This window comes from Helicoverpa zea, chromosome 2, assembly GCF_022581195.2.
Source record: "Helicoverpa zea isolate HzStark_Cry1AcR chromosome 2, ilHelZeax1.1, whole genome shotgun sequence".
NCBI classification, from domain to species: Eukaryota; Metazoa; Arthropoda; class Insecta; order Lepidoptera; family Noctuidae; genus Helicoverpa; species Helicoverpa zea.
In genome coordinates this window covers 11,746,176-11,770,442 of record NC_061453.1, presented here as the reverse complement: position 1 = coordinate 11,770,442, position 24,267 = coordinate 11,746,176, and the positions used below count along the sequence as shown (strand labels likewise).

The 24,267-nt window shown below is 35.9% G+C and overlaps 1 protein-coding gene across 1 annotated transcript in view; it reads left to right on the top strand.

Annotated features, from left to right (window-relative positions):
• Positions 1-24,267, top strand: part of LOC124642638 (acetylcholinesterase-like) — a 43,101-nt gene that overhangs the window by 1,137 nt on the left and 17,697 nt on the right. The gene's annotated exons all lie outside the window — the stretch shown is intronic.

Here is a 24,267-nt window from a genome sequence, read left to right as displayed (position 1 = left end):
TGTACCTTAATGTTAAAAAAGAACGTAAAATAATACATTAAAAATCTCAACTTCAAGATTTCTTCACAAATCCGAATTTGTGGCCAACATCAAAAGACAATCATTCGTATTCTTCTTCATACATTCGTATTTATTTCGTTCGATACTTCATACATTCCGATGTATGGTCCATCTACATACATCAAATGCATTTTTATTGAAATAATTTATTCCCAAATTATCTATTTATCCACACTAATATTTCCAACAAAATTAATCTAATTTATTACGTTCCACGTTCCATTATACGAATGAAGTCTGGCATAATCTTCGATGGGAGGTATAAAAGAAATTAATATATATGAGTAAAGTTACCTTTCCATCACTCAGGCTGTCAGCGGCCGTGTTATTGAAATATCGGATTCTTGGGATATACGGCCTTGAGACGTACAAACAATATGCTTGATAGTACATTATTATGTGGTTTTAGCAAACTACTGGTGACTAGGCAAAGTTATCCAAGGAATATTCTCACTTATAAATGCGAGTTTTTAAGAATGTATTTCGGTATACGTTTGTTATAATTGTATGATAAAATCACTGGATAGATCTTTATGATTTTTTGCACATTTATCAAAATAACATATGGGCTACATTTCATCCATGTTCGGGATTTAGTTCCCTCGGAACGCGAGAATGAGATAGAGGTTTTTAAGATAAAAGCTAGAATCACTGTTAGTTCAAGCTCAAAAAGAACAAAACGTTCGGCCGTGTTTTGGAAAGTACGCTTAACTGGTGGGTCCCGGCTGTCACATGAACATTCTTTGACAGTCGTTACGGATATTCCAGTCTTACAAGGTGACAACCAGTCTTATCAAGGGTTTATCGGCTTGCTTGGGTTTTGAGGAAGTCAGAGAGGCAGTCACTCCATGTAAAATAACTGGTACTCAGCTACTTCCGGTTAGGCTGAAAGCCGACCCCCGACATAATTGGGAAAGATTGGGTAGACAGAAGAAGTTATATCAAGATTATTAGTAGTCTCAATTTGTAACTGGTTGCTTGTAGACATGGATGCAAGGATGCCAGTCATAAATGCTAGCAGTAATACTTCGGATGCGTGTGTTTATAACGCTTTCTAGACCAATAATAGGCAAAAAAGTACGCTAACTAGAAACCCAGACAGTATTAAATACATACAGAATAACTATGAAGTCTGGCTCTTCCCAAAAAAATCCACATAAAAATCGTTCCAGAATTTTCTGTTATTTTAACGGTAGATTTTTTTCGAAAATTCCATTTGTATTAAAAGGCTCAGAGCGCTAAGACTCCTTACGCGGGTTGCTTGTCCGGTACGTGACCGAAATACACTGGTAGCCACGAAATGAGGCACGGAATTCTTGTTTAGGATTTTCCGGCTTCATAGCTAAATAGTGTTTATTGTATTGATTGGTAGTTCTTTTGTTTTAATGGCTGTTGAACACTGCGGGTGATAAGTACTTAACTGCGGGAATTATAAGGATATTAGATGGTCCCTGTAATTCCATCTCCGTGCCGATGGAAACTACACACACTTGTTAAAAATAACCTATGTTCTTTCTCAGGCTGTAGCTAGACTATCTTTGTCTTATACATTTGAATTGGTTCATTAGTTTTAGCGTGAAAGCGCTACCGACAGGCAGAGTTATTTTCGCATTTGAGCATCTCGATACCTCTTGGTAGGTGGTCAGGCTTTAAGGCTTCCGACTACTCGTAGCGACTCTAAAAGATGTTTGAATGACCGTCGGAAAACAGCATTTTAACGTCCTACCTTAACACTCACATTAAACACCTACTTTAAACATTTTCATCCCCAATTTACTGCCATTTACATCTCATCACACGCTCCTTCACTAAAATTCCTTCACAACTCCATAGCCTAAGGTTTGACCTTGAAATACAGTACGAAAACATCATAATGATAATTTATTTAGTCCCTACGTCGGCTCATTACCGGTCGCCGTGACATTTGTTTCACTGCCAACCAAATATTTGCAAGCAACCGCTATTACCGATGTTAGTTCTCCTGACTTATGCTTTTTGCTGTTTTATCAGCAAAGACCGAGTTGTGTGGATAGGCTGGCTACTAGTTCGTGGGGTTTTGAGGTCTGTAATGAAGGTAGATAGTTATAATAATAGGAGTTTAAACACTAATAAAACCTGTGTATTCGCAATCTTAGGAAAATAATGTAGGATTAAAAACATCTTTCGTAAATGTTGTATACTAGCTTCTGACAGTTTTTTCACCCGCGCCCCGTGGTAACTTGGCGCACCGGATGAAAAGTATTTTTCAGGGTGTAATAATAATATTATAGTACCCGTTTTCCTACATCACTTTCTTCACCTGCACTATGTTCAAATATCTCTACTTTTGCATTTCCCATGCAAGATCCTCGCTATTCACACTAGATCGATACCAAAGTAACGTACATTTTATATAAAATTGCACTAACAGCATACTACATGCCACTATCTTCACAGAAATTCTCTCTTTCCCCACATTCATCCATTCCTTTATACAGCAGTCGATGTGTTTGACCTTCTTGAAGGGCGACTGCTGAGGAACTTGCACGATATACACTAGCGTAATAGAAGAACTATATTATAAAGTAAACTTACGAGATATAAGATTGATGGAGTGAACGAGTACTGTTATTGTTAAATGTATACGAATTTAAAGTTTGGCAAGAACGTAAGAACGGGCTTTTTTTACATATTGTGATTATTTTAAGATATTTAGACAGTTAAATACTTCAGTCATACTTCTAGTATCTATGACTTTTTAAATACTTATTTGTCGAATGTGGATGCACAAAATACATATATAACAAGTGGCAAAGGGCAAGCCATTTTTGTAAAATTGATCGAAAAACTGCTGATTATATTCAATGTAATTAAACACTTACGTTGGTAACAAATTTGACCAATGTTATAGTTAAATGGTGCAGAAAGGTCTTAAACTCCATTCATAACTCGCTGTTTTGGGCCCACCTTGAACAGACACACTACTGTACTATCGCAGTACTTTTTAAGTACCTCCAGAACAGAGATTCCCAGAAAGGCTTAAACTTTACAATGTATAGTGATTTCAGTATACATTTGCAAGTCAGACCTTGAACCCCGAGCCCACGCTTTGGCTTTATTTTGGTGACCACCCACGCATCGTCAGCTGATTGCTACGTGATAATAAACTTTATTATTCATTTGACCCACTTTTGTGCTGCTTTTTACTATGGCCTACGATGTTATGATAAGAAGGTTACTTGGTTGTGCCGTATTTCTTGGTGTTGCTGGTCGATTTTTTTGTCTGTGGTGAGAATCAGGAATATTATGAAAGGGAAAGTAAACTTTTTTCTCTTTGCTTTCCTGCCGAACTGATGGAGGTGTCATGGAGATAGGTGGTACTCCGGAGATGATGACAGGCTACTTTTTACCTGGGTTTGTAGATTTCTCGGGACACAGCTAAGGTGACTTGAAAAATCTTGTGAACCCTAATAAGTATATTATTTTCTTGAATTACTGTTACATGTAAAAAAAATATTAAGAGAATGATGACCATTTATTAGGTTTACAATGTTCAACAAACATATTTTTCTTATCTCCTAATTGTGAAGATATTTACAAACAATACACAATAATATAATATCATATATCTCATTATTGAGTTATCGCAGTAAATGTTATAATAGTAACAAAAACAGTATAAACAAACAATAACAAAACGAAAAAACATTTCCTTCGACACAGAGAAAATTACCCGTTGTCGTGTTACAGTTTTTTATTCCCATACGTCGTAGTCGTGCTAATTAAAACGACGTCGACCAATCACAGCGTTGCGTTTGAAACTGATACACCAATTAGCGGAGCGCTGACGGAAAACTGAGAAGAGCGTAATGAAAACGTATTTGTTTACGTTTTGTTTATTATGGATTTCGTTTAGGGATTGCTTCGGGCGATGTCTTGAGTTCGTTCTTTTAATGTAGATAATGAGCTATTGTTTTGTTTTTGTTTATTTTTTTTTGTTATAGGTAACTGCTAGCTTTTCCCCGCGGTTTTATCTGTATCTCGAGGTAACCACTTCCTACACTTGGATAAAAAGCCTCTGTTTAAGTTCTTTCGTAGGCTCTAAATAGATTATCTGTGTAACATTTAAAATTGTCCAGTAGTTTTGGCGTAAACATGACTAGAAAGACAGAGTTATTTTCGCGTTCCTATGTACCGTACCTATACAAATGTTTAGTAATAGACAGTCTAGTACATAGGCAACTTTTTATCCAGGTGAGGAAAGTAGTACTATCGAGACGTGGGTGAAACCAGGTGCAGAAGTTAGTTTGTATATAAAGAATCGTCACACTTAGCACAAATTGACCTTTAATTTCCTAGTCGTGTAAAGTATCGGTACTTAAGTCTGCGCGGTTCTGTCTGGCATTGAAGGAGTTCAACATTGTTTCCACGAAAACTCGTCTGATTGCCGCGTAACTTACACAGATATAAAGTTTATGGAAGCGGCTCCGGAGCGCCCTGCCTTGAGTAGTGTAGTGTGTGATTTGAAAAAATCTTTTGATGATCTAAACGAAAATGGACATTTAAGAGCCACCAAAAATCTAATATTTAATCTAATATTTGGTGCTATGCAGGCGCTACTATTTTTGTGCGATAGAGTTTGTGGCACGCAAACTGTCTATAAGGAGAACAAAAAGTCCCTTAAACTTCTGCTATGGAAAATCCGAAGAAAATACAGTGATTGCGTGATAATACGGTAGCTATCAATTGCCACCAATATCATAATTTTATAAAATACTGCCCCATTAATGTACGAAAGTGTACCCGTCTTCTTCCATCAATGTCTTTACCTACTCAGATTTAAAACAGCGGCCGCTTCCAGCAACAGTACATCGATGGCCACTCTTTCTTCAACTATACTTGACCTTCCGATTTCGTGATTCGCGACGATATATCATCTGTTTGTGGGTAGATAGTCCTGCCAACATTTATTACGCTTTCTTTCTTTCTTTCTTGCGATATTTGAACTGTGTCGAGGTCTGAATTCGGTTTAATGCTGTTTGGGTCTTCTAAATTCTATGGTATTTGGATTTTTTAGGGCGGTTGTAGATTTTAAATTAAGACAAGGCGAGCTTGATGTATTTTATTTATTTTGCCCATAGTTGCGCATGTTTCATAGTAAGTAACACATGATACATCCGGATTATTTCAGAAAACAAATAAAGTACAAAATATAAAATCTTTTTAGTTTTAGAAATTATCTAGATTTTGTAGACCAATCGCCAGATTTCATAAAGATATTTTCATTCACGTTTACTGAGTCATAGATTGAGTGTCCCATAGTTACGGCAGAAGACATCCTTAGCTTGGGTACTTCGCCATCGAGTCTATTCTTGAGCTCGAACTAGTTACTTCCCGGAGGAAGGAAATACTCAGTCAAAAGTTACCGTAGGACACCGCACACTCACTTACGTACTTTAACTAGTAGACCACCTTTTTTAATACAACTTTTACTCATGATGACCACGTGCTACTTACCAAAAACAAGCATAATCTTCTACTAGTGATGTAAATATTAGGCGACTAGCAGTAGACTCGCTAGGGCTGTGTCGCAGCTCCGTGTCGCAGCCCGCCGCACTGCGGTACACACGGCCCGTGTCCGGACACCACCAGCCGAACCGGAGACTACGATTATGTTTAACTTTTTAATTTTTTTTTGTGTTGATATAACAGTCTATTTTTGAAGACAAGATTGAGAATAAAAATATTTTTATGAAAGTACAATTAAAAAATTTGGGATAATTTAATCGCATCAAACAAGGTGACTTAAAATTACAAGACATAAAAAAACAAACCCCCAAAACAAGCTTTAAATTATCTAACAATCAACGGTTTCAAGCTTTAAATTGTGTTACATCTAACGGTTACAAAATAAACCAAATAGACTGATTTATTTGGTTTATTTACTAACATTTTAATGTTTATTTACTAACATAAAATTTTAACATTTTAATGTATCAAAAAGGATACATACAAAAAATCCTGCAGCGTCATCCCTCGAAAATATCGATTTAAAAAAGGTTTTATCACATTAAGGGCTATACGTTATTCCCTGACACACTGATCCAGCGACCTTGAACGAAACGGGACCGTTCCCAACACACCGAAGGGATTTATAATTTTTAATTTAGATTTAATAAGTGACGCGTTACTTTTTTGTTTTCAATTTTGCGCGCGAATTTAAATAATGGATGCCTGACGTGCCACAGCTTGGTATTTTTGAATTTCGAACAGGAATTTGAAAGTGACAGTTGTTTTTTTATTTGGCTCTGAATACTCATTGAAAGAGGTTTGATTAATAATACATAATAATTACAGTTCCGTACTCCGTAGAACGATTCTTGTTTGAATAATTTGATTAATGGTTTAGTATAAAAGGGTGGGCTTTCAATTGTCATTCATAAATGCCGATTGAATAAATGAGTTTTCATTACAAATATTCAAGTGTGTAAATCTAAATTGAATTTATATGGATATGAGTCAAAATCACATAACAGTACTTAGCCTAGATAAACTTATCAAGCGGTAGTCAGTTTCGCCATACGTAAGGGATGAATTGACAACACGACACAGTTTCTAGTGGCACTGCTATTGCCCTAATTGACACTTGCCTGAGTTTCTTACAGATTGGCTGTTTTGACCAGAGAAAAGGCAGAATTTCAATGTCGAAGAATTATTATCATCGCTAGCTAGGTATATTCATTAAAATACAGGTCCAAGCGACTTAACCCTAGGTGGTCTCTTGAACCCACTTTACCCTCTTTGGGCAAAAGACGGCTGTTTGAACGCAGTTACGAGAGTGTTAAGGGTCTATTCACTTCGCCCAATGATGCCAACAAACAGGGTGTTAATATAATGATACCTATTAAAATTGCCTATTTTCATGTTGTTTTGGTAATAGAGCTTAAGAAACGTATCAAAATTATCTCTCTCTTTAAAGATTTTAAAGAAACAAGGTTTTCAGGTTTTTTTGAGGAATGAAAATTAATCGAAAAGGATATATGTTTTATTTTGTTTTTTCCCTTTAAACGCAATACGCGTAGGCAGAAGGTAGAATTCCAATTAAGTCTTTATTACAAAACATAAACATAATAAGATGATTATGAAATTAAAGTAGAGGGTGTTATTTCGTGTATTTGAGCTTAAAGTGGTAATTAAACTTTATTGTTGTGGATCCTCACCTTGTTATAGGCTTAATTGCTTCGAATAATGTATACGCTGTATTTGAAATAGAAATATTTGAGTTTGTTCCTCATTTTCTTCCTAATTTTTTTTTGTCAAAATTCATTAAAATATTTGCGAATATAACATTTTCATAAATTGTACTAGGCAAAAAAAAACATCTTTACGTTGGAGAAGAGAAAAAAATATAGTTTCTAGATGAGTTTCAAAAGCCAAACGTCTTACTTCGGAATTACGAAGTTATGTGGCGTGAACTTTGAGTTTTCTTCAGTGATATGACAGTAGCTTAAAAGCCAACTGGAACAGAACCTTCCGCGCTGCAAGTTTCAACTCTCATTCGCTTCAGATATATGTATCTTTAAATTCGTATTAGACCTTCTAACCTTTGGCATCTTCTTTATTTGTCAACGGAAGAAAATTATTACGCTTATCACCAGCACTCGCAGAAAAACGAGGTGGTAACGAACGTGAGCCTTGCACTCACTAAAAACTCCTCCTTCTAACTCCCACTTTCACGTCATGAGGAGTCACAAGAACTGCTATGCATGACTTTCACGACCTCTCAAGCGGTGTAAACTTTTTGCAGACCAACCCGCCAACCTTTGGCCAATCTCACCGCCAGCATTTTGGCCAACACACATGACAGTGGTCAAATTGAAATACTTATCAACAATCAAAATTAAAAGCGTGTCCTATTTAAAACAAACTATTAAGTTAATTAAGTCATAAAGCTCAGTTATCATGCCGCCTAATGATCGATGTAACGATTTCTTTAGGTTTAATAACTGTTTTCCGTGTTACAACGATATTAATAATAACCTCGTTTTAGAGGAATTTTCATTACTTTTCGTATTTATTTAGGGTAGTCGTGAGTGATATTAATTTGATACCTGAGACTTTGTATTGTATTATATTATTGATAAAGAATGATATAATTGGTCTATGTTTATAAATATAACTAGGCATAGTTTCCACTCATCCTTATTTTCAACTCGCCCGATGTATATCGGTTAATCCGTTTCGTAGATTCGATGTGAAAGCTTGTTAGATAGATACTTTTATTTTTGCATTTGTAATGTTATATTTAGGAAAAAATTAGGAAGGCATTGATCCCAAAAAAGTATTTTTATTACTCCATACTTACTTGCTACTAAATGCTTGGGAGTAGGCTAGGTAGATTATGAATACTTGTTAACAGCTATGATCATATTTCAGAACATAACAAAAGTTGTTGATGTAATATAAAATCATTTGGATACTATAATGTTTTCCAAATATTTTCACCAGCTAAACATTTACGCATATTCCGTTCTTTTCTAATATAAATAATCGGAAGCGAGTTTTTTGCTTGGGCAAACAGACGGGCGCGGTCCAAGTACAGGGCCGTGTGTTTATCTATTAATGGGCCGGCCTTGGCTTTTTATTTAACTTTCACATTAAATAAACATACTGAACTTCACGCTTTTTTTCTGTGGTGGTCGTGTAGACAAGACAAAATAAGTAAAATATTGCAGTAATTATTACTAAAGACTGCTTATTTGCAAACTCTTAGCTGGCTGATAATGAAGAGCTCATATGGACACACTCAAGAGACATTTAATTTTACAAGCCGTTCCTTAGGGCAGAATTTCTATGAGATTCTATCACTAAGGAGTGACTTAAGTAATCATTAAATGTCTCTGAGTGCGGGGGACAGTCAGTAGTAGTCTAGTAGTACCAATTCAACCCATACCAAAGCCCAATTCGCGTAATATTGACTACCCTAGCTCTATGCGATCGCCAAGCTGTGGTACTCTTGAGTTCATACCCCCACCAGATCGGCGAGCCTCCTTTCGTATGCCTCCCCATCTTCAGTTTGGCAGCCCCCTGGCAGTCACCTGAGCTATGTATGTCATCGAAATAATACCAGCCAACAAAGTTGCTGCTGTCATCTAACTAAAGTGTAGGTATGTATCGATTACTGATACAAGTAAAGTCATAACTACTTTTAAAACTTTTTTATGTAGGTGGGTACTTCGTTAAAAAGGCGTTTCTTTCGTCAAAAAGTTGAAGTTTTACGTCAATAAGGTAAATAATTAAATATCAGAACTTTTTTATGGCAGTTGGTCACCAGGACTAGATAAAGGAGGTGAACTGGTACTGTAGAGTAGTTAAGACTTTTTAGTCCATAGTCAACAAAGGTTTCCGAAAGGAACATGGCGGGTTTTAGTCAGTAAGAGTCTGACACTCCCTCACGCTGCACCCACAGCGGGATCGATCATTTGATGATTTCCTACCAAATGAAAATGAGATAAATCTGAAAGTCTCATGTGTCTGTAATTACACGGCCTTAAAGTAGGACAGACCAGCATTACTTTGTAGCAGATATGAGAATGGTCCCAGATGGGTTGAGTGTGAAATTGATCTGCATCAGACAGAATTGACTATTCAGCTACAACTGTAGTGCCTACTGTGAAAGAAGGACACAAGTGTGAAAAAATATATCCTGCAAAGCCAACCATAATTTAAACTTTGTACTGAACAAAAGTTGATAAAGTACAGTTGGTGTAGGACGCACTTTTAAAGTTTCTGTCCTTAATAAAATATAGGAGGTATAGCAATCGCTTAGTCTTGATCTACCTAGGTACAGGAGACTTAATATTTACCATTTTGTAGACGTTTTTTTCAAAGTATGTTTTGGATAAATCGCGACAAAATAGCATCAAACAAAATCAGTCCACTCCACAAAATATAAAGCGCAATGAATAAAATTGTGTTCACAGTCAACAACGTGTTTTTTAAAAACTATCACTGAACAAATAACGAGATTTTCCATTTTAACTGAAAATAAAAGCATGTGAAAATGTGAGCAAAAGCAACATAGTACATACTTTTAAATGTGTGTGTAATAGTGATGTGCACTAACGATATCGATATGTGAGTGTGTGTGTGTGTGAAGTGTGAGTGTGTGAGTAAGAGTGAACAGGATTGTCAGTAAACATTCCGGAACGCAAGTTTGATTTGAAAAGTTTTGTGGGGTCGTGTATGTGTCTATGGTAGGTATGTTTGTGTGTATGTCTCTATTGGATATCGACATAGTTGCCACATATAGCTACATATATACATACATACATTATGGAATTCGCTCACTGATATTTTTATATTGCTATTCTCACGGTTTTATCCGTGTCTCGAGGGAAGTTTTTCCTGTACACGGATAAAATATAGGCTATGTCGTCTGGGGATAGTGTAGCTTCTCAAAACTGTTTTCAGTTATGTCTGTCTGTGGTTCCGACGCAAATAAAAAATATCCTATTCATAATGTTTAGATTTGCCATAGATTTTGAAGGCAACCGCGAAAACCAGAAAAAACTGGTTGAAACTGGTATCGTCACTAATTTCATGAACGATCATTATCGTCATCCTCCATTCTACTAGAACAATAATCCAACTAGAAAAAACTCCACCCCTCTAATGTAAGTCTATTTTTCTTTCATAGTATTCAGATAGAATCAACATGAAGATAAAATATTCAGCAGTATATTCCCTTCTCTCTAGTAAAATGTTCTTCGAGTCGGAATTCTTTCGGTCCGTTACACCGGTCAACGGTTTTGCGAACTTTTGTGTAAGTGTGTTATGTATGTGTGTGTGTGTGTGTAAGTGTAGTATGTCGATAGGTATTTATAATGTGCGCTTTTTGGTGAACTATTTATTTGTTTGGGATGAAGTTTTATTTTCTTTTAAGTAAATAACAAATCTGAATTAAATTAGCTATTCGACTTCGCGTGCTATTTTAAATGTTACCAAAAGTGTACTTCTTCAACGCACTTAGTCTGTATTTTTGAGGTCTCTGGTCACTTTCAACTTGCAGACTTAGAAACACTGTCATTTTTTGGTTGTAGGACCAATGATTATGTTTCAAAATGTTTTATGTGTTTGTGTGGTCTAGTGATGGGTGGGGTAGCTAAGTAGCCTGACAGATTTGACAATTTCGATGCACGCTCCCCAAAATGTAACCCAAAACTCTTTGCCCTTTTGAAAAAACTTGTAATGTCAATACTTACACACATCTGTGGTATATATATATAGCTATACATGTATAAATGTATAAAAGTGATGGATGTGTGACGTACAAGTAACTAACGAGCCCAATCTGAAAGAAGCACGTGCGCTCACGGAAACTGGCAAAATGTGACGCTCGGCACAATTATACTGTTGGATTATATGGTCATTATAAAAATGAAGTCATTGTATACATGAAGTAGAGCGTAGTGATATATTATTGTTTTATTGCAACTGAGAAATTAAATTTGCAATGGGTCGTCTTTTCTTTCAATTTAAAAACAATGGATTGCTTTGGTATTTATTCATTACAGCTGTACATTTTCTTGTAAGCTAAAATACCACCGGTTCCTCTTGTCAGTTGAAAAAGTAAGGTGCGGTTACAAAAGGCGAATCTACGCTGAAAAACATACCTACTTAAAATAAAAAGTGCGAAGTTTGCATGAAATTATTACTTAAAATATTATGCAAAGCAATCTCTCATTGTTTATCTTCTCAAAGATTCTATATAACCTTCTAAGTACCTATTCCCACATTTAGGCTACAGTCACAATAGAAAGGCACAGAAATAAGTTAAGTTCCTGTACAACCATGCACATATTACACAACCCACATCCACATTGCAATAATTCGTCAAAACCACACGGCGTTCGGTACAGTCACACTCAGCACTCAGTAATATGAACAGTCATAAAGATGTCAATTGTAAACGGATGTCAGCGTGTTGGGGCTATGATTGCGATGTCAATTCGGGAGAACACTCGTGTAACTTACAATTATGTTGTGGACTGGTTGCAGCCGGTTTTTGCCGGTTATGGTCTCTTCTGGGTTTGTGAATTCCTTATAACTTCCGTATAGGATCGCTGCTTAGCCTGTATTGGAGGATACAAAGTAGTAGTTCCGGAAATGGCTGCCTGCAATTTTCATTTTTACGGTTAGATTTTCATACAGTTAGCTCAATGGGTAAGTAGTAGGTCTAAGGACCGTGAAGTCATTGATGTTAAATAACTTAGATACTAGTTAGAGGAACAAACATCTCTTAACTTTCTCGTTTAGATTATTGTTCAGCACAAATAAAACAAAACTTCAATAAATCATTTATCATGTACCATCTTACAAATATCAATGAAATGTATGGCAACATCAGTATTCACAGTACAATAAATCTTTATTACTTAATGCTCGTACGCATCCGATCCGGTCATATTGCTTGGGAATATTTTGTATTATTGATATGAATGATCTTCATTTTACAAGACTAAGTATGCAAGTAGGTACCAAGATAGTATTGATGAAATGATGTTTTTGGAAAACAGAAAACAATATTAAAATTAATTTAAAATAAAGTAGTTTCATGATAAAAGTAAAAAAAAACGATGTAACCAGAAATTGATAATTCTTTGTATGATTATATATTATATTAATAACTTTGTTAATTTCTATGAGCGATGAATAGTATATGTTATAATATAATTATCCTACTTACAAAACGTAAATACGATAGTCGAAACCAAACAAGAAAAAACAATAATTACCTAGTAAAAAAGTGCCACCAAAGAGCTCTAAGAACCCCCACACTTCTACATTCCCACGAATATTAACACACACACACACACACATACGTAGACAATGCCCCTAGCAAACACTACTGCAGTAGATCAATTCCGTTTTATAGTTATTACGTCAAATGCAAGAAGTAATCGGGTCAGTGATTCCAGTTGGCAACAAGCCACAGCACATGCATTTTGCAAACATCTGCCAATATGTTTGCCTTCTGCAAAATAAGTCTTACAAATATTATGTACGGAACCACATTTCGTGAGCTTAGGTAAGGTTATCATGAATGCCAATAGTGGAAATATTCAGTTATTTGGCTTGTTTATTTGTAGATATTACTGTTTATATTTAATGAAATGGAAGGCAAGGAACATGTTTTTAGTATAGAAATACGTTTGGTTTTAGGTGAGCGGGCCATATTTTTCATAACAGGCGAAAGATTTATGTAATTTGCATTTTTACAGAGAAATATTTTTGACATGCGTTGTGAATAAAATGACTATGCTATGACAATAAGATTTTGAATAAAGATTTTGTCACTGTGATAAACATTACTCTTTTAATTCTTAAAGCCGTGTTAATTACAGAGCAAGTCACAAACACTCGTAATTCACTTTATGACAATCATAAAACTAATCAAATCTTACAACCCGAGAAACACAAATCCGCAGACACTGCACCGGCTTAACAATTAACACTACTTAAAATAATTTATATCTAACCTTGCCCAAAATCTATGTCTGAAAATAACCTAGTTTGCGAGGCCATACTTGAACCGTACAAGTTAAATTTTATTAGCCAGTTATAATGCAGTATACAATGAATTCGGGCTTATCTGCAGTTGCGGGTAGCGTGTGGAATTTCAAATCTAAGGTCAGAAGTCACAGTGATGCATTGGGTAGAACTTAGTATCGTGCCCGAGTTTCGAACGAAAGTTTTGTTAGACGATGCGATGTTGTTTATGAGACCTTCGCTTGTTTTTGATTGGCGAAGTTTTTGTGGGATAGGTTTGTTGTACAAATTAAGCTGTTTAGTTAGTAAATGAGTGTGTTGAAGTAGATTGAAGAAATGGTGGATAGATGGCCTGAAAGATGATCGATTTAGAAGGGAGTGAATGTTAGTACAATGGGGGCTGACATGGAATGGAAGTGGTAAGCATATCGCACCTACCCGAAATAATATTGAGAACAGGACAAGAAGATTAACAAGTGGATAAGTATAAAGAATAATATTGTTGCTGTATGCTTAATAAGTATCTTTAAAGAATTTATCAAGAAGACTATTTAAATATTCTGCACTGTTTCTCGTCTGTATATTGGGTTTGTATTTTTGCATTATAAATGCAAAGTTGTTATATTGTAGTACATACGACTGCCCAATAAAGGTCTTACTATTTTTCCATTTAAAAGTCATAATTTTCAAGGGTTTCGTAAAACGTAAAGGTGCTTGAAAGGTCTGCTGGTGATTAGTCTTTGATAACATCTTGAAGTTGATGGAAGATCTTATGTGAACTTTGACGTTTTGCAAAGACCATATCTGACGTAACTGCAACCGTTTTAGCACCATGTAACTTATACAGGTAATAGTAAAATACGACATGTACCTAATGGCCTATTTTATTAGTTTGCTATTATTGAAAAAGGGGACTGCTAATAAACGAAGAGGTTTTTAGTAGTGAGTTCTTCATTAAAAAAATATTAATTTTACATACAAACGACAGTCTCTTGTTATTCGTACCATAAAGGCTCCGAAACTATTGCACAGATTTCAAAAATTCTTTCACCGTAGGTAAGCTACACCATTTCCGAGTACACATTACCTTCCATTTATTCTTTCTTTACATTCCGAACATAGACTACATTTTATCCCGTTACGGACAGTAGTTCCACGGTAGGCGAAAACCACGTTCGGAAGCTGGTTTTTCATAATGTAGGTTGTTGTTTTCAAAACGGTTACACAACCATAACTCTTAACATTAACTTTTTCTAAAAAAGGTATCTAGATCTACATACTTAACAAGCCTACAGCCGTAATGAAAACTTCTGCCAAGGCAGTTTATCACGCAGAACATCTGTAGACGTGGCCAGACACATGTTAACAAAATGCATGTATGGCGACCTGCCAGGGAATCACTGACCCGATTACTTCTCATTGCATTTGACATAACGGCTCGTAAATGGTTTATGTTTACCGTTAGGATCGATGTCCCCCTCAAAATACATATAGAGAGTTGCTACCTAATTGCTACCAGCTACCATCAGTTGGCACCTCGTAGTTTTAGAGTCAATCAGCATCTAAAGGTGACGGCTATTCTGATATCAGGATGGCTGTCTCTTTTTCCAGTGTAAAGAAACGGCGCAAAAGTATTGAGTTCTTTTCACCTAGAGTTGCTTCCTCATTGCTACCTTCCAAATTTAAATTTTGGAACACATCAACTTCAAGGATAATAAGATAATGGCTGTTTTGTATCTAAATGACAACTTGCTTATTTATTCTTCAAGGCGCAAAGACTCAAAACATGTGTAGACTAGGCCAGACACATGTTAACAAAATACATGTATGGCGGCCTGCCAGGGAATCACTGACCCGATTACTTCTCATTGCATTTGACGTAATACCTCGTAAACGGAATTGATCTACTGCAGTGTTTGTATTGGGGCGCATAGGTATGTTAAGGTGGTGTGATTTTCATTAGTTTATTTTTATTGTCTTTATAATATTACTGGTTATGAAACAGCGCGCCATTAATGCCATAATGCACTTGTCGGGGCCCATAGATGCTCTAATCAAGTCCTATACGCTGTTGGTCTAATGCAACTTTTCCTAACAACATTGTGGACTCTACAAAAATCTCAAAAATTCAAAATTCTCGTTTGTTACAAAATCCCATCAATTTGAATAAACCCTTAAAATCTTGAATATGCGGTATTCCTAAATTTAGAGTATCTAAGCTTAACAATGAATAAAATATAAATCAAACAGATATCTAGTGCGATTCTTCTTAAAATGGATTGAATGTGGATTAAAAATTGACAAACATCAATTTACTTTTTTTATAAAAAAAAAATCTACACTGCCTCACTACACGTCTTCCCCTTCTCTCCACGCACTAAAGGTCACCCAGTTCAATAGGCTGTCTAAACCCTCATCCTAATTTACTGTTTCATTACCACGGTAGCCCAGCTTTTGCCCACAAATCATGCCCACTAAGCCCACGGTATCTGCCCAGCAATTAAGGTACAAGTCTTGCGACGCGCGGAGAATATTAATTTTAAATTGCCCAAGTTTCTCCAAAGTATAAGATGTTCGGCTATTTTGATTACTTTCGCGTTCTTTTAAAAAGTTTTCTTCTGGGATTTGGCAATGTTATGGTTTGTAGGGTGTGAGTTGAGGGTTTTATGGTGGAATGGATTTTTAAGAGACGTGTTTATTTTTCAGGTTATTTGTTACTCTCGTTGATAAATAAATACTTGATGATAAAATATTGAAATGTTTACATTTCTAATATTCAATTTTCATAATGAATAGCATTATGAAAATTGAATATTAGACGGTAGAAATCACTCAGACAGTTCCTTAAAAAACTAAACATCACGCATTCGAATAAGACACTGAAAAATCCATCGAACTATTATTTAATTAGAATTAGATTATTGGGCTTATTCTAAAAACTTCGTAAAGTGCTGAAAACTCACACTTACATGTGAGAATATAATAACAATTATTAAAAACTTTCGATGAGTAACATCAAACCAAAACAATAAACTTTGAAAACACTATTTTCCTAATACAACATTATTTCCACACTGTCTACGATGAAATCCAAATGATTTTCAACTTTACGACACGAAGAATTGGGTTTTATTTTAGTTGGCAGAATGTAGTATAAATTGGTATTACCAAATTGGTAGTTACGTCCAAATGAAAGGTCACGCAAGCCCGATAGGTGCGATTTATAAATTATGAACAATTCTTTCACGTTAATATGAGTAATTCACAGCTTTTTTATTGCCACGAAATTACTTGATAATTAATAGTTCGTATTATTAATGGCTTCTGACAGGTGTTGTTTTCTTTATTTCCGATTTAATTGCTATTTTTAAAGAAGTTTCTTGGTTCCTGAAAGTAGAGGTCGTTTCCATGACAGGTGACTATGGTCATTTTTGACGATGCAGTCTGTTAATAGCAATAGTTAGGTATCTATTCAAAAACAGTAACAAAAAAAGTCGTATGATTAGTTAGATTTTTATAACATAATCTTGAAGAGTATTTAAAGCCATTTTCTAAAAAAACGAATTCGAAATAGCTAATTTCGTTTTGTTGTTGTCGAAAACACACAGTTCGTTTTAGAAAATTATTGCACCAAAATAACACAAACTTCTGCAAACCGCGGTTAAAAATTGCATGAAAGAATTTAATTCCTAAAATAGCTGTGTTCTAAATATAAGCTGCATTGCTTTAGATTTTCCGTCCAGTCTTTAAGTTCAATGGGTCAAAAGGCGAGCCACATACGCTTTGCATCGCACTGGGTAAAACCTTTGTGGAGCCAATTTCCGTAGTCCGACAGCCCGACGTATCTATTGCAGCCAGTACTATTGTCTATTGTCTGGAACTTACTACAGTTTAAACTTCGAACGTTAACTGATGGTCTCTGTCTGATGAATTGATTGGTTGTTGCGATTGGTTTGAATTTAGAACTAGAATTTATTATAAAAAGTTGTTTTTACTGTTCGTATTTTATAAAAGCGTTCGTGATTATAAAGTCGTAAATGTAGAAACAAAACGGGCCTCCATTTTTTGACAACGATTAAAAATAAATAAGAACGATAATAATTTATAGTAATTCTTTACATCGTTATATGTACCGTATGTCTTTAAATGATTCCTCGGATATTTAAATAAAGAAAAAATATAGTACCATTGTGAAAAAAAGCAAGCCAAAAGTCGACTGGTTCCCTTTAAAGTCCATTCTTAAGAGAATTTGAACAGAGTTAGTTTCGTGCTCAATTAACTCGCCACGTGTTTTTGGGTCTGACCCACTTTAGTTTCAGGTACTAATTTGATTTTTATTTAATCACGTTGCAATATTTGGAACGGAATTCTAAATCTTATCTTAATAGCTTGGCGTTCTCACGTATAAGTTTATAGTAGTTTTCATGTTTTTTGTAAGAATTATTTGCTAATATAAATTAACTGCCTGTTTGTTCAGGCTTCTACGCCAAAACTACACAATCAATTTAAATGACATTTGGTGCTTAGATAGCCTGAGAAAGGACATGAGCTACTTTTTACCCGGATGCGGGAAGTGGTTCTGCAATGACGTAGGTGACACCGCGGAGGACCGCTTTTAATGGAAAAAGTAGGCAAACAAGTGACCCAGCCTCTCATATAATACCTAATAGAAATACCTATATATGAAAACGGGGAAGTTATTGCTCGTAAAAATATTATTACGGTATTAAAGATTTGTCACATGCGATCTATGCATCAGCAATAATCTGTATTGATTTAACTAGTTATGAAGATCAAATAAATACCTTTAGAAATCTTCGGGTTACATTTTAGAAGAATAGGTCAGTTCACTGGTTTTTGTCAGCGGTTTCATCCACGTCCCATGGGTGCTATTCCGCACACCCGGATACATAATAGTCTTCCTTGATAATCAGGTTGTCAAACACATAAATAATTTTTCAGATCTGTCCAGTAGTTCCTGAGACAAGCCTTTCAAACAAACTCTTAGCAAGTTGTTTAAAGAGTGGAAGTCTTTCTTTGCAATGAAAATCAAAGAGAAGGTGTTCCCTTCAGTGCTTTTGAAGTGACAATCTCCCTTTAATTTTCATTTTCTCATCATGACATTATCATTATAAAAAATAGAAAAATTCCTCAGCAAAAACCAGTCTTCTTGCAACAAAATAAGTTCACTACCAGCAGGCAGTTATCAGGTTAGTGTAACACTTAGTGAGAGGGTGGTGCGGCCTCACTACTCCGCCTCGGAAGCGTTCCACTACTTTATTACAAGGGAGAGACGACTACAAAAATTGATAGGAGACAACCTTTTTAAATGCAGCTTCTTTGCAAATTGCACGTGGTTTAATTTAGGAAGTGTGTGTGGTTGATTTGTAATCATTGTTTACCTAAAAATCCAAGTAAGTTGGAGTCGGCGACTTCCGAAGGTAGTAACTCAGAAGTAGGAAGTATCTTAGAGCTTGTATATCGCATGGAATGGCTGACTGCCAATCTGACCTCTTCAACCTAATTATCCGGGCAACGTGTAATGATGCATGACTTTCTGGCTTCTGACTCTTCTGACCTTGGACACTGTCGAAGATGTACTTACAAATGATTTCTAACGGCAACTGAAATGTATATTTTACATGTGAATATTTGAATTTTACATTGTCCTTTGTTGTATTACAGTTGACAATTTATATTTTGCGACTATTAGCAATAACCAGATAAGTAAACGAAAAAATCCCCAATTTTCACCATAACACTTGTGTTGCCACCAGTACTGAACCTCAGGGCGTGTTGATAAGATGTTTTTCTACGGTTGCGGCTATAAAAACTTTTCGATTGCCGCCGAGGGGTGTGGCCCACTCATTCCTCGTTCCGTTCCGCTCAACTATCTCGAATGATCTCCAACAACTTTGATTTGTAATTTCATGTTGTTTTTTCCTGTAACGCCCCATGGTTGGCGTCTGAGAAGCCCCTCTGGGCTTCCATGGGAAGAGAGAAAAGGAGGTATATATTGCAAAGATAAATATAGCATTGCTATTTTTTTTATATGAAAGATCATCATTCCCTGCCTGTATAAAATATACTTGGCATGTGTGTAACTATAAAGCTGCTTAGTTTCATTAAAGTCCTTTCTTAGCTTTTTCTTGAAAGAATATTAAAAAAACATCCATACTGCATACATTAACTTTATATACCTCCAAACTTTACCGTTTCTAATACAGTGAAATAGCATTTTATAACATTGAATTCGTCAATAATAGTGCCAAAAAAGGAGAAATAAAAAGACCCTAGCAAATCATTCCATCGAAAATGGAGCGCTCTTTCACATAGGTAGTGAAAGGACGATTCGTCCTCAGGGATTCAAATTAGATCGGACGGATCACGAACGTAACTTTTCACGATATCGTGGAACTCTATAGAGTGTTTACGAAAAAGTAAAACATGATTTATCACTATCCAGGGACTTATTGTTGAATGCAGTTTATGGAAAATACACAGGGGATTAATCGCATAACAACTTCTGTATGACTAATATGGCGCCTAAACAAAAAACAATCGCAATTCGGTCTTCTACTTATTTTCGGCCAACATTATTCGTGCAAAATAAAGATTATTAGTAACCTCGAATACAAATGTTGGGTCTACGTTTTAGCATTCCCTGTGACGGGGACAGTATATATTATTCAGTTGGTTCAGTAGCACAAACATCGAGGGTTGTACAAATATCTCTAGCCGTATTATCTGTTGTGCTGAACACTGAACATCGTCTTGGCAACGAAAATGTACTATGTATTTTTATAGATATGCTTCTACAAAACTTTCTGTGTTGAAATTTTAAGATAAAAATATAAACCATTTGTAGGTTTTCCTGTTGAGGCAAAAACAACCTGTGAGGCAAGAGTTTACCAGGACACCTTTACTACACATTATTATTTACGAAGCATGTTCAGGTTGACAAATAAACTCATTAGACGCTGATTTTTAAGAAAAGTTCCCTTTAGCGTACACTGTAGACTAAACAATCAGCTGACAGTTGACTCGATGGTTAACAAAAGTATTTTATTATAGAAAATCTTATTTTCAATCATAGTTTTCAATCAGTCTGATACCGGTTAAATACCCGATTTCTGTAACTTTTATGGTACTCTTAATCTACAAGCCTGACCTTCATATCACTTTTAAAAGATCTAGAACATTCATTCCTTATCAAATCAGTGGCGCTCATTTCCAACCGTCGCTCAGTTTACTTCGTTAGCCGTCAATAGGTCGCGTGCGGCTTAGGGTGGCGTTCCACTGAATATATTAAGGCTTTATCTTTTGTTTTTTGCCCCTGATGAAGTGTAGGTTCACGGTGACACAATAGAACTGCAGAGGTTGGTGGGCCGCGAAAATAGGTTTCTAGGTAAATTGTAGTTACCTAAGTATTGTTTGCCTGTTTGCATTTTGGAGTGAAGAATACTTTTTTGGTGGTTAACAGCAGAAAATAGATCACATGGCTTACGATGTTTAATTATAAGCTAGTCACGGATGGTCAGAAGCCACAAAGTCTGACAACCAGACTTATTAAGGGGTAGGAGGAGGTCATATGGGCAGTCGCTCCTTGTAAAAGCTGAGAACCAGCTGTATCTGATTAGACTGAAAGCCGACCGAAACGTAGTTGGGAAAAGGCTAGGCAGATGACGTTGATATAACTTTAAGCTACCACACTTTTGACACTTTTAATATACCCTCTGATTGCATAAAAATCCCTAAATTAAAACTACCATCCACTCCAGCAACGGTTCGACAGCAATTTAATACTGGCAGCATGAAAAAAAATAACAAAAAAGAAGTAAATTGAGAAAGCTCTTTGCTGCTCTTAACTGGCACAACCTCCTTCGATCAGGAAACTTAGGTAAACACCCGGCTAAGCTGCGGAGTCTAGTAAATCACTAAGAAATCGCTTAAAAGCTACGACGCCTTAATTTCCTGAGTAATAACTTGCTTTTTTATTTGGTTCCTTGTTAGTGGGGAAAAATAGTGGATTTATTAGAACCGTGCTGTTTTGTTGAGTTAGAAAATACTTGGTGCTCTTTCCATAGCTATAATGGTTTCTGGCTGTTTGCAGTCATTACAACCATCAGCTGCCTGGACTTTTTGTTGGGGTAGGCTTCCAGTCTAACAGATGCAGCTGAGTGCCAGTGTGCCACATAGAGCACCTGCCTATTTGAACTCCTCAACCCTGAGCAATAATACAATAAAAAAAAAAAACGCCTAAAATTTAACTTTCTAGTTCTAATATTTTTGCGTAACTTTTAAGAGTCTATAATTTAGTATTGTAAATACTCAGGTCGATCTAGCAATAATAGCGTATAGACTCCCAATTGTTCGTCTCATCTTATGTAAGTACATATAGTTCCTGTAAACTAGGATTGTATATAATTTATAGCTTGGATTACACTAATCCCCCTTCAAAGCAAGTCGCCATCATTAGCAACAGTACAATCATGATATAATATCAATAGTATCGATCATTAAATGGTCATCAATCACTTTGACTATAATCGCTAACTAATAATTGATGAGCTTTAGTTTTCTATAGGACAATATCACGGAGTACGGAAAATAAGCGGAGATGCCGTAATGCAGGTAGGCCAGACACCTTCATTTAGGTCAAATACGTACGATGGGTATGGCCGAAACGATCAGTTACGTGTGAATTAACTAGGAGTTCTAATTTTTTGAGACATGGTTTTTGGTATTGCGAAAATGGGCGGGTCCTAAGAAGGCGCAAAAGGGCGGAGACAGTAACGTTCCTCGTACCCCGCGCACCCGCATTTTGGCGTGCTACTTTCTATGGAGATTTTCTGTTATGGCATCTCCGCTAGTCATTTTGTTCTCCATGGAAAATATAGATTTACCTCGACTGTCATAATATGAACAGTGACAATGTGTGGAACGCTATATTAATATTAAATGAGGTATTAACGCATACAACTTTAATGGAACTTCCCATACTAAATGCTCTGTTGGTATAGTTATCGCAATAGGATTAAGGAACCGGATTATCTTAGTAATTGAAAGTATTTTATGTGAAACTTGAGCTTCCTGGATTTATGGTAGATGATACCATAATCTGCCAATTATATTAGGATGAAACAGCCGTGATAGTGTTTTGTTTTAATAAGCTAATAGGTAACCTATCAGTACAGCTTGTCTCAAAAGCAGAAACAACTAAACGTCTACTATAAAAGAATATTCCAGAAAAATCAGCACTTTCTCCCAGAATTGTGACGTCATCGCAAAGATTCGTATGCGTAGATTTCACCTGAAGGCCAAAGTCAACATCCGATGTCTTACAGTTAAGCAAAAAGTCCGTATTTGTTCGCCGGGAGGCGCGGCTGAAAATCAATAGCTCAGAACTTTATCGCTCGTGTGTTCAGGGATAAATGTCGCATTATACACTCTGATACCTTTGTGATACGTCATGTTATACAGGGTGTTAGGTTATGTTATGGGGTGTATACAGGCTGATGGTTTTGAGGTGCGAAATGTTTTTTGAAACAACGCTATACAGAGACAAAACGGAAGAAAAATTACTAGAAGAAAATGGTGTTACTGGATGACTCTTAGTTACTGAAAATGATACCTATCTTATATACAATTGTGTTAATAAGTACATATACCTCATTAGTTACGCAATTTTACCCCCTTAAAAAAAAGTAGGTTAAAATTAAAAGATATACATAGCAACAATAAAAACGAGCCGCACAAGTCTGCGTACATTGGCAGAATGCAAACATTCGCGATAGTGTGTGGTCACGAACGGGAGCGTCCTTGAGCCTAACATCCTTGAACCGGTACAAGGCCGCGAACTTCCAGCCACGGTACCTACATTCGTTGGGCGGTAGAACAATGTCTGTAGGAAAAGATTCGGTAAAAGTGATCAGATTTAAAAAAGAAATAGGTTATTGTTAATATTAATCAGGGTATAGGAATAGGTAAGTTAGTAAAAGTTTTTTTTCGCATGCATTTTTTTAAAAGTCCATCGTAAAATGGTAAACAATATTATATTTTACTTGGATTTTTAACCGACTTCCGAATAGAAAGGAGGTTTCTTAAGTGGGCAGCGAAGTTTTTAGAATTAGAAATTGAGGTCATCAATACAAATCTGTTTAATCGTACAAAATTAAATGCATGTTCCAACCAAAAAAAATACCTACATTTCCACAAAAAATTCCAGCGCCTATTTCCACAGCTGTAAAAGGCAGCGGAATATTTTCATCACCCGAGTACTTTCGAGCTAGTTAAAAAATGTTCGAGGAAAAAAAACGGAGTCAGTTGGTTTACAAAACTAGAAGTTCAGTTTAGTTTCAACGGCGAGGGTACTCGACCGGTCGGCTTGGACAAATTGCACTCCAGTGGATTAAGCCACACGGGCCTGAATTTTGAACAAAAACGCTGCGGTCATTTTGTGAAAGTAGCACAGAAAAGAACTTTAGTATGTAACGCGCATGCATTGTATCAAGTGAAAGCTAAATTTTACCATTAAAATATTTACATAAACTTAATCTATATTTACTTAAAAAAGAAAACTTAAAGTAATAAAGGGCATTGGAAAATTGGTGTGCCTACCCAGTTAAAACATTTATTTTATTTAAACAAATTAAAACTAAGTATTCAAAAAAATTG